This window comes from Hippoglossus hippoglossus, chromosome 10, assembly GCF_009819705.1.
Source record: "Hippoglossus hippoglossus isolate fHipHip1 chromosome 10, fHipHip1.pri, whole genome shotgun sequence".
In the NCBI taxonomy this organism is placed as follows: Eukaryota; Metazoa; Chordata; class Actinopteri; order Pleuronectiformes; family Pleuronectidae; genus Hippoglossus; species Hippoglossus hippoglossus.
In genome coordinates this window covers 3,088,902-3,102,440 of record NC_047160.1, presented here as the reverse complement: position 1 = coordinate 3,102,440, position 13,539 = coordinate 3,088,902, and the positions used below count along the sequence as shown (strand labels likewise).

The window sequence follows — 13,539 nt, the reverse complement described above, 5'->3', positions numbered from 1 at the left end:
TAACATTTGTTTGGAAGATTTCTTGTTTCCCTCCTCACCTTACAGCCCAGAGCCACGCCCCTTTCTCTCCCCATTCATTTTCCCACTCAGTTCAAATCACCTCCAATTAGCCCATGTCAATTACTCAATCACTCCCTGCCCTGCCACAGACTATTTAAGCCACACCGGTGACCACACCCCTTTCCTTTTGTTCCGAGACACTAAAGCTGAGAGCTGTGCTTTTGAACTCCTTGTGTGCGTATAACAAATGTGAGTTATGTTTGATTTGTTTGTAACTGAATTCATCATGAAATATTGTGTTGCTGCTGATGTTAGTTATGGCCATGATATGTTGTTCTGGGAATTCTTAGTTTGAATGCAGCATGGTTGTAATGATCTTTGACCTTGGCATGTGAACCGTTGGAAGACTTACCTAGCCCAAGTTCAAATTTGATAATACCACAGAAAATGAATATTTTACAGATGTTTTCCTGAGGGCATGTCTCTGCGTTTTCCAAAAAAGGCCATTTGGAGACTCCAAAGGACCCTTGGTAACCATGGTCACATACCTAGGCTAAAAAGGCTACTTTTACACTCAAACTTATACATACATATAAAAGAGTCAAAACCGGTCATAGGGTTGAAAATTTATTCAAATAGACATGCTACATGTTATTGGCAACATGCCAGGCATTGTAGCAGTCACGACCGGGGACGAAACACAAAGGCACATCACAGGAGGAGCACTTCAGTGGTGTCTTTGCATGGCAATGCTGGCACTTCAGATGATTGCCTATTTTGTGGAAATAAAGAAATAACAGTCATTTACAAAACTAGATAAAACTTTTATGCATCACGCACGCACACGGGACTGACTTTTTATCATCACCTGTGCGGACCACCCTTTCTAAATGTAAAATAAAGATTATTTTACATTGTTGAGCGAGTCCATATGCAGGCCTAATTATATTTACATTCTATGAAAATGTAATGATAATTCACCCTTCACCACCAGCCTATTACAATCTGTAAAAAGGCATTAATTAGACAGCAACTTAGTGTCACTACATACCGTCAACAGTAGATGAAGAATGTCCCTCCTGTCTTCCTCATCACTGTCCTGAACTTTCTCTGTGGAAGTCACACAAACATCAGTGTAACCATGCCAAATGAATAAGTGATAAACAAAAACAAACAAAAGTGAAATAAAATAACATACCATTTGGATCTATTCCAATTTCATCCAAGTTCTTTCCATGAAACTCAGCTAATCTTCCTTGCTCTAGTGCCATTAGAACTTTGCTTATCTTGGCAAGTTGCAGGGTCTTCTCAGGCAGTCGATAGAACTCACGGTGGATTCTTATGTCGTGTCCAAGAAAGTTTGCAAGCTGGTCCATCTCTGTGTCGGTCATGTTCAGCACAGTTGAAAGGGTTGCGGCATGTTTTCGCAGTTTGGTAGATGTCAGTGACTTAGGACACTTTGCACCACAAGCGTTGGCAAAGCCACGGAGGCAGTCTGAACCTCGGAAATGTGTCATGGCTTCTGGTCTTGCAAACATATACCCATTGTCTTTTAGAACCCCACAAGCCTCTCTCTGGTTCACAAGGAGTTCTAATGCACGCAACATATTTGGAGTCAGAAGAATTGGAACTGCGCGACCGTTTTCCCCTGATGACAATCCTTGAGAAGTGTCTGCAGAGGGTTTTTTTCCAGTTCAGAGAGTGCCCAGTCCACATCTGTATGAGGATCAGAGGTATCTCTTGATAAAAACGCAGATAAGGGCATGCTCGCCACCTCTCCTTCCCTGCGTCTGTTAAAGAGAATGATCTGGGCCAGAGATATCTTTGTCAGCTCCATCCAGGCTTTAGTAGAGGGATCTTCGGAGAGTGACTTGTACCACTCGTCTTGCTCTTGATTGAGATATGCATGCATTTTTTGGATATCGTCGGTAAACGGCATGAGAGAGGGCACATTCCACTTTGCTTCCCTGATGTTTCTCAAAGCAGTAGAGATCATCTCATTCCACTTTTCCTGATGGACATCTTGAAACTCACTGGCATTCTTCACAAGTTCTTTGTTGTTTGAGATTAAACCTTGAGCTTTTAGGAGCTTGCTCACTTTAACAAGGGCATTCCCAAGTTTGGTTGCTAGTGATGGAATGAAGAACTTTTGTGTTTCACTGTCCTACCCACATGTGTTTAACAGCTTTAACAGTCTCCATGTACATCTTTGGATTTATGAGATCTTCAGCATTTTTCATGGTGGTGACTTTCCTGGCATTGTAAATCAGCCTTCCCAATTCACGCATTCTCTCTCGTACACACTGTTGATTCTTGGCTGATGCTCCACCTTTGTTTAACAAGTGCTGCCCAACTTCAACAATGACGCGATCATTTTTTATTATGCTTGTGATTGAATCAGGATTCATGGCACTGATTACCTGCCACAGTTGTTTACTTATGTGTGAAGGTACAGGCCCGGTGTATGTACACATGGACTGTACACGGTTCTTTCCTGGTTTGGGGTTGACTCCGGGACTAAGTTTACAGCTACGAATATGTCTCCATAAGACCTTTCTTGTGAAAAGTCCTTGACAGTATGCACAGTGCATGAAGTCATTTCCCTGCACTTCTTTAGGAGGTCGTTTAAATGGCACAAGTTTACCCTTTCCGGACTCCATAACTGCTGCATTGTGAGCAAAGTTTCCTCTGTTGCGAATATAATCCAGGTGTCTTTTTCTCTCTTTGGAACCTTTTGGAAAGCTTAGAGCTTTAGCCACATCGTGTTTATCTTCATGTGCACGCTCTAGATGCCTTGCCATTTTAGAATTAGGCTTACTGCAATACAAGCAATAATGTTTTTTGTCATACACTCTCTTCCCACCTTTTTTTAAAAAATGAACTGACAACGACGCTGTCGTTTATGGTCTGACTTGAACGGGGTTCTTCTACTGCTCTGGGGGCTTCAGGTATAATGTTGTGACTGTCCAAAATCATGTTGTCTGGTGTTGTAGAATCGCAGACAGGGGGGCCCATTGAGCTATCAGGATCATTAAGAGGCAGAAATGTTTTCTTGAAGTTTAGTTTAACTGAAGCGTCACTTTCGGAGATGGTATCTGGTACGTAATCATCTGCACTCTCTGATGACGAATCAAATAGTTCAGAATCTTCCAGATCTGTGTCTTTCATCTAAAAAAATGAATGAAAACATAAATATGTAGAGCTGTAACAGTTAGATGAGAAATTAGTCAGTAACCTAACAGAACCAAATTAAAATCTGTGTTGTATCAATTAAGCAATCATCTCATTTGGCTGTTTTGCAAGTTGTGTCATTTGATTATTTTAGCAGTTTATATTATAATAAGACTATTTTGACTGTTCTGAAAAATAATAAGATCATATCAACTTGCATCAACTTGAAAAATTGATATGCAACTTAAAGTGATTATACTTTACAGACTACATGATATATAATGTAAAATTATAATCCACTGAATTATTGCAAGTTATTTGTGATTGATGTCAACTCACAGTAAGAATTTACCAGAATACTTTTAGTCCGTCTTAATTTTGGTACAAAAGTCTGTTTAATTTTCGAACTCTGTAAATAAAGGCACATGCACAATAAATAATATAGTAAAAGTGCATATAAGAATATTTGAGACCAAAGTTGTGTCTGCTCTGCTAAACTAAGTCTGAATTCACAATCTAGAAAAAAACATGTTTCATACATTTTACACACAACATTATAGTTCATTGTGGGGACCAGTTTTATCTAACTTTTCAAAAACAGTTCCTACTTGCACACTGTCAGAAGGTGTGCTGTGGGGACCTCGTGACGCCAAAATTTATCAAGAAAGAAAATACTGTGAAGTTTGAAATCTACCATGAATATACCTCTACCACTAACCTTCAAGATGTATGACTTGAAATGTCATTGTATACCAATTTACATTACTTCTGACCAGTGAAGCTCTTTCTCGTTCACATAACTTAACACAGGCTTTGTGGGGACATTTTACACAAAACATTGCACTTCCTTGTGTGTACAAGTTTTACCTAATTGTTCACAGTTTCTACACAAACTCTGAACATAGTGATAAAATAATGATAAAATAGTGATGGACATGAATTTACCTCTTCAGGTGTGGTCTTTGGCCCAAAGGCACCATCCATCAGACTCTGAGTGGACAGGATCAGAGTCATCCTCCTCCATGGTGTTAACAGTGATGCTGGTCATCTGTAAACAAAAGTAAAACGTTCCCAATATTTACTTATATTATAATATTTCTATTCAGATAAAGTTTTGAGATTACATCCATGTCATAAGCGAGACTGAATACATTTGGCATATGACCCTGATTCTTTAACATAAAGTAATAGCATTTCAATGCTTTGTACTTATGCCCAAACCCATTTCGCCCCTTCTCCCTAACCCTACCCCTTGTTTTCAAGGGTTATCTTGCCCCTTGAAACAGAGTTACAAGGGGTAGTGGTTGAAATCTTCCCCATCGAATTGGGACAGCCCTTTAAGAGCCGTTACATAATCAGTGGTCATCGCGAAAACCCGCCACGTCATCAGTAGTCTTCGATGTAAACAGAAGCGACAAAAGGTTTTGCTGGGGATGTCATTGTAAAAACATTGTTGAGATCTTAAATGAACCAATGCTATTGCTTGCAGTCACTTAAGTGACAAACCTATAATATCCTAATAGCATCTATGCTAATGCAGGTGAATCAATGACATTTCCATTCATCCAATGGAAATTGAAAAGCTCGGACACTCTATTTCACATATAAATCAAAAGCACAGCTTCAGGCTGCTAGCAGAGGTTTTTAGACAACCCTGCTAGGATCCAGTGTTAATAGAGGATCATTCAGTTCACTAACATAATATCTATAATAATCTAAACTGACCTTCAATAGCTTCTTAAAACTTTTGTAAATTAGATTCCTGTTTGTTATTTTCACTATACTTAGTGGTCACTCATGCATTGCAGCTTAAAGTCCAAACAAGTTGTGATAGGCAATCCTGGTATTTTTTGTATATGTATCGTGTACATGGTTATTACAAATATTAATACAGCCAAATTAGTTCCACATATTTCTCATTCTACTAAAATGTTGTGATACTTGACTCATTGTATTTACTGTGTTCTGTGCAACATACTTGTGTTCGCCATGGGCAGTCTTCACCTCCATAATCATAGGTGATTTCTTCTCCTTTGATGTCATCCAGGGCAAATAAACAAAGGTGGGGTTCTCCATTAACATCAATTTTTTTCATTTTGGAGTTAGGACGTCTGTGTTCATCATTAACTTGTCGCCCAATTGAGCCATCTTCTCTGGAGGCATCAATACTTGAGAAATTGGAAAAGAAAAAATACAAATGTCACAATATATCACGATAAAATCAGAGCCCCACTTAGTAGAACTTAGTATAGTATATGGAGTGTAGTTTAGGTATTCTTAAGTCTTACCACCATGTTTTCCCTCTCCACTTGAAGGCAAACATGAATGCAGCACATGAGGGGTGGTAAAGTTCTCCTTCTCTGGGATTCTGCATCACTTATCATATCCCCCCTATATTGTACAACAAAGTCTTCTTTGCAAATTGTACCCTTTGCAAATATACCACGTCCTGTAAACAATAAAAACATTTAATAAAACAGGAAGATCCATTAATTATATTTGTTAACAATGAGTTTATGCTAATATATACTACAAAACTGACCACTGCAGCATTCTAGTCCCTATTAAATGTACTCTGGAGCTTTTCTTTAGATTTTAAATGAGAATTATTTATTGATAATTTACAGCAGATACCACCTCACCTTTTACTGCATTAATATACTGGACCTCTAATTTGCAGATTTTGTCAGTCTGTGAAATAACATGTTGAATTGCATCCTGAAGGGGGCTGATCCATGGTGGCATTTCTGCAGGAAAAGATTAAAAAAAAATTAGTTTACTTTAAAATAAGTGTTTGATTTGTTTGCTTAGTAAGATTGTGTGGTATTAAAAATTGTTGTTGCCTAAAACCTAATGAGGGTTGTTTTTCTTGCAAAATTCAACTACAGAAACATTCTCCTTCACTCTCTGCCATGAGTAAAGTTTCTGCCTACAGGGTGATGCATACTCTTGTGCGTTGTTGCATAAACTATACACACATACAAACATATATGTACTGTATATCTGTCTTGTGCATGTGTTAAAGGCAAACTGGGTCAAATCTGTAGCCAATTCTTTGGATTTTACTTGCAGGTCATGCCTGAAAACAGCTTAAATGAGAGATGATTATGTCTCTAATTGTGAAGGAGTTTGGCTTTCACATATAAAGAACACAGCAGGAGAATTCAGACAGGAGGAGGCGCCTGGGTATTGCAAGCCAGAGGCATGACATGATGTACAAATTCAGTAGCAGAGAGCATAGTATTTTTGTTTACAGCACATCGAAGATGATGGCAAAAGAATAGTCATTGTATTTAGTTTTGCATTTACACCAATGTTACAAGCATTTGGACATGTCCACATTATCAACAAAGAGTCAAAAGGGAGATTTTTCTATTCTCCCAGTCTCACGTCTGTGAGCTGTTAAAAACACTATGAACTTGCCTACTCGCCGGCTCTGAATCCTCCGGATAATCTCCTGCTGTATTCTCTCAATGGCTCAGTCGGACAATCTGCAGAGTTTTTACTGGGGGGCTGACAGGAGAAACCCTGGATTGTCTGGAGCGTTTTCACAAACTGCCCCTATCTGGATAATCTCTTGGTATTATCCAGACTTCAGTGCATGTTTAAAAGCAACTTAAAGAGAGTAAAGTAAGAAGGAATACACAGCAGCAGCTATTTTCATAGATCAGTGTAATTGTTATGCTATTTCAGACATTCTAAGTCCGTTGTGATCTTAAAACAGGAAATAAATACATCACTATTATAACTTCATTTAAATTCAACAAATGTGGTGTTATTCCCACAATAATAACTGGTAGTGTTGATACCTTTACTCTTATTCTATCAGTGCAACACAGAACAGCACTGGGTTAAATGAAAACCATGAAAGAATTATCCATAGACTATTCAATATTATGAATACAGATACACCTTTCTATTACATTGACCTCATCACACAATAACTTCTCTCTCCTCTGCTTTAGCTGTACAAACACTTTTAACTTTTAATAATCTCAGTAAAATTTCTCAGCTTTTACCTGTTTATTTGCCTGACTTTAATAACCTTTCTACTGCCTCTTTTCTATTCTAGACATGTTATATTAGTTACTTGTCATTGTAACTAATTTAACTTAACTGCAGGTTTTAGGTTTAATCTTCTATAATTTAATTCCAGATTTATGCCTCTGACCATGTTGCTTTAATAACCTTCCACATGAACGTGCCCATTGTTAAATAAGAAAAGGTAAGGGCCGGTTCATAAACAGCTTCCAAATAGAGGTTATCCAGAGCAGCCAGGTTACACTTCCTGTTTAAAATTTAAAGCCTCTCAGCAGAAGCTACAGTCAGACTTAGAGCATTTCGTATAATGGTACTGTGTAAAATGAGAACAGCTGTAATTTTAATTGTCTGACTATAGTCAAAACCTGTGTTTTTTATATGTGCTCTATAATGTTCTCTATTAATTAACTTGAATATAACAGGACTTATATTGATCTTAAGTTCATCATAACAAAATGACACTCAAAAGCTGTTAGCTTTATAACTTGATTGTCTCCTTCAGTTTACATAAACTCCTTCACATATGCATCATGCATGCAAGTAGTTAGATACCAATGACACACACACACACACACACACACACACACACACACACACACACACACACACACACACACACACACACACACACACACACACACACACACACACACACACACACACACACACACACACACACACACACACACACACACACACACACACACACACACTTTTTGTTGGGTGTACAGAACTGAGAAAAATCAAGCAGTATCCTGGAGTGGTCCTTAACAGGAATGTCGCTTCAAATGATCACTCAGACAAAATAGTTCCCAACCAGACTAGGAACCACCTTCTGAGGACTTGTCAGGTATTTAGTTATATGTGAGGTCAATATATACACTGTCTGGTTTTTCTTACTTCCTGAGTACCACTCAACACACACTCAGGTTTAACTCACTTTGGGGAACCACTTAACACATTTGACTGTAAAGGTGAGTTCTATGGAACCATGATATTAATCAGCTGGAGCTAAGCAATTTGTGTCAGAATTAAGGTTCTGTCTACTCTATGGTGATTAGTATTTACTACCATATGAAACCTAGTATTAAAGGAACAGTTTAAGGTCAGCAATATTACAGGATGAGGTTAGATGAGATCCAATAAAAAGAGGTGAGATAATAGAGAAAATCTGTGATCTGTTTCTTTGCAAACTATCTGTGAAGGATATGATTTAACATGTGACAACAAGTGAATCATGTGTCAACAGACATCAAATAACTATTATACTTTGTTTTTGAGAGCTGTGATTCGATTCTTAGCATAGAATTTTATGGCCAACCAATTTCTCCTGTTGATAGCACTTATCACAGTCTCTTTTTTCACCGGAACACGACATGAAGTGATGTCCACTGGCAGTGGAATGTCCAGCAACCTGAACAATGAGTTTAACATCATTATTGAGTAGCTGGTCAGCAGGAACATTATTTCAATTCAAATACAACAACAATAGGCAGAAATAAAAGACGACAACAAGTGAGAGTGAAGGCATTACTGAAATATGCCCTGTATCTGACTCAAAATCATTCTAACTTTACAAAGATTCAAGTTGGCTCTGATTTCTGTCATAAATATATTGCCAGCTATAGCACTGTTGTAACCATTACAGTTGAGAACAAGTTAAGGTGTATGCTGGCAAGTGGAAATTGACCTGTGACCATACTGGTAGAATACAAACTCAGCTCAAGACCAGACGTGTCTTACATGGTGTTTTTTAAGTTTATGGACAGAAAAGATAAAATAAGTGTAATTTAATGTGTACTATATTAATCAGTTGCCGTGATCCCCACAAAAACAAGAGACCTGACCGGTGTGTGTGAGACTGTTCTTCTAAAAGGACCCTGACTGGTCCCCATTAAAACACTAAAACCAGCATGTGCCTGGTAGCATACTGTTGTGCAATAATGCATCAAACGTGATACCATAAAATGGTGTGCCTTTCGGCATTCAATAAATTTGGTTATCAAAATAAAATATTAATTATTAAACAATAACTTTAATTGATTAAAGTTACCTCGGGGCACCACCCTTCCAAGGAAGGGAAAAGAGCCAATTTATTGATTAAGTCTCATAAAAGTACTAACTACAAATTTGGAACTCTGATTAACAATTAAATTAATGACTATAACCAAAATTACCATATAGATAGCTAAATTGAAGGATATGGAGTTCTTGACAGTGTAGAGGTTGGCAAAATTCACTTATGCAACATTAATAACAAAACATTTGTGAAAGAAAAACATTTATTATGAATATAATAAAGTATAAAAACACAAATTACTAACGGTGTAGTTACTAAACAAAGATAGGTATGTGTGTGTCTATGTGCTTCCAAAATGGCTGCAAGGAAGGACTGAAGAGCATAACTAACATTAACTTTCTCAACAACTTGTAACCACAATATCACAACACCACAAATCAAACTTATAAACATCACACAGAATCTAATAAACAGTCTTGCTTAGCCTAGTATAATTATTAAGCCCGGTTGTGTTACCCGTCCGTGGAAAGGGGAAAAAGAGTTGCTGTGCAGTTCGCAGTTCTGTGAAGTCATCTTGCTGGCTTGTGGCTCCTGCCTTAGTGATTCTGTTGAGCTGTGTTGCTGTTTGAAGTTCTCCAGCAGGACATCGAGTCGCTGCTTGAAGGAGGTTTCCTTGGTGAGATGAGCTGGAAGCTGCACCTTTGTGCTCCTCTCGAAGAGTTGGATGGAAAGAGAATATGTGAGCTGGAGAAGCCAGGCTTCTTCCCTCGGCGATGCAGGAAAAGAGGCTCGACAGCCTTCTCTCCGTGGAGGGAGTGTAGAAAGAGGCAGAAGAAAGTGGGGACAGGCCTTATATTGGCCCGGTGACCTCACAGGTCATGGGGTCCAGAGTGACCAATGGGAGTTGAAACCTGTGTCCCTGGGGGGGGGGGGGGGGGGTTCACACCTCTGTGTGACATTGAGGCCCCTGGGAGACTGAGTTCCTTGCTCTGGTTTTCTCCGGAACAAAGGAACATAGCTTTGGACTACCCATATAGGCCGAAGTGTGGTCTCACAAAAAAAAAAAAAACATGTCCCAACAATACTTATGACTTTAGAGTTACATAGATGTTAAGAAAAAACTAAATGTAGATTCAAGTTCAATCACCTCAACAATTACAAAACAGTAAAGAGTTAAAACTAAAGTATGACCAAATTAAAGACAATTAATTCAGACACAAATCAGTACCTGGTTCTGGAAGAATAATGGTCTCTGAAGATCCTTCTCTTGAGTCATGGAGATCTCAGCCTCAAAAGAGTCAGTGACAGTGGAATGTCCAGCAAACTGAAGAATGAGTTTAACATCATTATTGAGTAGCTGGTGAGCAGGAACATTATTTCAATTCAGCTACAACAACAATAGGCAGAAACAAAAGACAACAGGTGAGAGTGAAGGCATTACTGAAATATTTCCTGTATCTAACTCAAAATCAATCTATCGTTCATTGGTACCTAGACTTCAAGTTCAATCATTTCAACAATTAATCAAACAGGAAAGAGTGAAAAACTAAATTATGAACGAATGAAAGACAAGAAATGAAATTGTATAGCCCAAAAATGTACAAGGCTCTATGTTCATGACAGACTGCAAAGCTAAAACTAAAAATAATAAAAATGTAAAACCCAGTATTGGTTAAATTCTGAGAAAATACATATTTTCAGCATCTTTCTGATGTTTAAGCCAATACACATAATATTTCTTCTAACAAACATCCCTTTCAAACTGAAATTCAGCAACTCAATTGTGACGAACCTCTTTCTTCCAAGGCCAATCAGTCCCTCTATAGTCATATGTAATTTCTTCTCCAGCCGAAATGTCTTTCAATGCAAAGAGAAAGAGGTGTGGCTTGCCCTCTGATATGACCTTCCTAATATTGCAGTTCAGTTGTTTGTCATCATTGACAATTCTTCCTAGAGTACCATGTTCTCTAGCTGCGTCGATACTTCAAAAAGAAAATAAATCATTTTTTAAGCTTCATAAAATGTTATTGAATTTGTCAACAATTTTAAATTGTTCCTAGAAAGTGAACTTCAGATAAGATAAGATATTACCTTAATCCATCTAACACAAGATAGCTACATGTGAATGACTAAGCTAGCTAACTTAAACTTTAAAGTCAACTCAAAATGACATAATAGGGCAACGATGAATTTGATATCACAATTACCTTGTTAAGTTAACCACAGGAGCAGGATGGATTATGGTGCGTGTTCGCAGGAGGAAAGCAGCAGGTGGTAATAGTCCACTTCAGTGCTGGCAGGGTCAGACTCGGGGTCAAAATCGTCTTTTTCAATTCTTCATCTTATTATTATACTTCCTTCAATCTTGAATAAAATCACTGATCTACAATATTTTATGTCAATATTTTGATGTATTTGCGTTGACTGTGTGCTAAATGAGCCGGTGGGACTTGATGCAACATGATTTCGTTCAGATGAGTTATGGGCGGTCTCAAGCAACAAAAAGAAACTCAAGTCTGACTTAACTAAAAAAGAAAAATACTGAATTATACTGTGAAATTGTAAAGTAGCTTGCTGTGAATATTTTTTTCCACAAAAGGCATCAACATTTAAAGTATTCTACTGTATTTACAAAGAAAGATATTTTACTGTAGCAAATTTCCTGTATTTTTAAGACAATTTGTTACCGTGTATGTATAATAAATATGTATGCATTTTTATAAAAAATTACATACAAAAATATTTTTTGGTGTGATTATAGATATAGTTACTGGATTTAAATTAAACCTGCATTTAGCCATTATTCCTGATACTTATTAGCCTGTCTTTGCAGTTAATTTGTTCAATCACCTTAAACTTAGTGTTAGCTTAACTTTGTGTTAGCAGATAATCAAACAGTTACAGAAAGAAAAAAAAGTTGCACATATGCATTTTAGCCACAATGCGGGGTCTTGTCTGTGGTCCTCACAATATCACAAGGATGTGTTTGTGCAGTACCATCCCATGCCACTAGAGGCCGGTACTGAGTTACCTCGCCTATGCACACCTAAGCACAAAATGTTGGTTTTTGTTCATTGTGGGGTTACCCTGAAAATCATACAGGGCATTATCCTGACCTTCTTTTCACTGAATTTGAGGTAATTTTCCTGGGGTCCAGGTTTTTGGTCCCCACCAAAATTTTGGACCCCACCCTGTGACTGTGCTATCGGGTTCCAGACCCCACAATGTGATAAAGACAAACAAACAAACAAACGATGAAAAAGAGCTCCTGCACTTTTTGCACCTTACCTCGATTACTTATGGACTGCTGCATTAACTTTACAGCCAACATACAGACTCTTGCACTATGCCCACTTCAGGTTTAAAATCTTTACCCAGACCTTAGATGTGACTTATAATGTACAGACTGCTGATACTGGATGTCCACCCTTTATCTTCATCCATAATTGTATTTAGTTTTTTATACTGTTCAGGAGAAATTCTAAGTACAAGGCTATTTAGATTTATTCCACTTCATAGAAATATTCAAACGTTGCTGTCCTTTAACTACTTAATTATTTAAGAATGTTACAAGTAGCGACTAAAATAATGAATGAATTGAGGAAAAAACCTGAACCGATGAATACCAAGGACAGAGTAATCTATGAGCATAATACACATTGGTTTCTTCAAAGGAAGCTTAACTGGAAGTTGTTTTCATTATCCCAACCACTTAGAGAACTATGGATGTTGTCATGCATGTAGTATCCCTCTCCATAACCAGATGAAGGACACCTTTCAAATTACAGTAAAAGACAAAGACCTACAGTTAAGACATGGTGGATCACAAAGACAGACGTTTTACCAGTTGTCAGGAGAGGTGCAAGGTTGTCGACTTTGGTTGAGGATTATGGTATGAAATCTCAGTATTAAATGAACAAATTCCAACATGACTAATGTCCATGTAAATTGTACACAAGAACAAATATCCAACCTTTGTGTGGCATGTGACAATTTCTGCTACAACTTTCAGCTCTTTAAAATCATGTCTTTTCTAATTGCTGTTGCCGTCAATTGCCTCATTTGAGACTTTTTTTATTAATTTCTCTCTAACTTATAACCTCATATTTTATCCTTCTCATTCTAGTTTATTTTCCATCATCTGAATAGTAATAAGGATTTTAAAATTGTACCTTAATACCTAGCTTATACCAGTCTGTTTGTTCTCACAATTACTCATATTTTTGACAGAACCAGCCGGAGAAAGCTGAGATGTGCTGCTCTAAGTGAAAAGATGAAGATGATGCTCAGCATGTAAATGTATATTT

At 37.6% G+C, this 13,539-nt stretch overlaps 1 long non-coding RNA gene across 4 annotated transcripts; it reads right to left on the bottom strand.

Moving 5' to 3' along the window:
- Positions 1 to 1,051: 1,051 nt before the first annotated feature.
- Positions 1,052 to 6,827, bottom strand: LOC117769427. Of its 4 annotated transcripts, none has more exons than XR_004615223.1 (5): positions 5,460 to 6,827; positions 5,150 to 5,339; positions 4,117 to 4,219; positions 1,199 to 3,168; positions 1,052 to 1,110 (listed from the first exon to the last, which is right to left on the bottom strand). It is a non-coding gene; the product is annotated as an uncharacterized LOC117769427 (long non-coding RNA). The 4 variants fall into 4 exon arrangements; XR_004615224.1 differs by having other exon boundaries at positions 5,150 to 5,620; positions 5,814 to 6,827; XR_004615225.1 differs by having other exon boundaries at positions 5,814 to 6,827.
- Between the last annotated feature and the right edge of the window lie 6,712 nt (positions 6,828 to 13,539).